This window comes from Orycteropus afer, unplaced genomic scaffold, assembly GCF_000298275.1.
Source record: "Orycteropus afer afer isolate SDZICR_OR568_19922 unplaced genomic scaffold, OryAfe1.0 scaffold00474, whole genome shotgun sequence".
NCBI classification, from domain to species: Eukaryota; Metazoa; Chordata; class Mammalia; order Tubulidentata; family Orycteropodidae; genus Orycteropus; species Orycteropus afer.
The window spans coordinates 1334403-1335748 of NW_006922061.1; positions in this window are offsets into that span (position 1 = coordinate 1334403).

Sequence of the window (1346 nt, forward strand, 5' to 3'; positions counted from 1 at the left end):
TTGGAAGGAAGGTTGGGCATTCCTACTTCCGTAGTGATACTGCCTCGGAAACCCAAGGAGGGGTCGCTGTGAGTCGGGGCCGACTCGATGGCAAACAACAACAACAACAATAGGAGTTGACAGAATATCCATTGAGATGTTTCAGCAAACTGGAGACACTTATTTGTTTATGCCCAGTAATTTGGACGACAGCTACCCGGCCAACTGACTGGAAGAGATCCATATTTGTACCCATTCCAAAGGATGGTGATCCAATGGAATGTGGAAATTATTGAACAATATCATGAATATCACACACAAGTAACATTTTGCTGAAGATAATCCAAAAATGTTTATACCAGTACATTGACAGGGGACTTCCAGAAATGCAATCTGGATTCAGGAGTTTTGCTATGAGGTGGAGCCGAGTTGAGGGTGCCTAACAAGAACAACACAGTAATGATGCAATCTGGAAGTTATGTAATGATGTAATTTGACAGTTTTGTAATGATGTAGTCATCCTCCATTTTCTCATAACACCCATTTTGCATAAGGACCTGATCTTTGGAACCCAACTATGTCTATGCATGAGGAAAAGGTGTAGTATTTGGAGAACAGTATTCTATGATCAGCTTAATAAATTAGGATATGCCTTCCTAGAATTGGAGGAATGAGCTAAATTTTCTTGAGTCCAATTGAAAAGGCTAGGTACTTGCACAAAATTGGTATCTTTTCAGTAAAAAAGAAGGATGTTGGTCCAACCATCTATGGGATCTGTTGTACTCTTGTTAGCATATTATGCTCCTCAACAGGATAAACCAAAACCAAACTCACTGCCATCGAGTCAATTCTACTCATAGCAACCCCTAGTTGGGTTTCCAAGGCAATATCTCTACAGAAGTAGATTGCCTAATCTTCCTTCCAAGGAGTAGCTGGTGGGTTTGAACCACCAGCCTTCTGGTTTGTAGTCAAATGCCTTAGGCACTATGCCACCAGAGCTCCCATGACAGGATAGATCACACATTTTTTGAAGTTCTTGTCTTGGCAAGCACTTGAAGGTATGGTATTCACACCTACTAGGGGAGGGGGAAAGAAATAAGCTTGTTAAGTAGGGAAATGGGATACTGTGGAAGGATGGACAAACAGGAAAGACCAGCTAGGAATATCTTGCAGTTGGGGACCACCAAAATCATGCCAACTTGCCACCTGCATTAGGTAAAAATAATTTAATTTTCATTACCACATTATTTATACTTGGAAAAAAAATCAACCAGTATAGAAAAGTTTAATGTGGAAGATAAAAGTTCTCTGTATCCTCCTCCTTCTCATCTGTAATATCCAATATAGTTCTTCCAGATTTGTCTGCA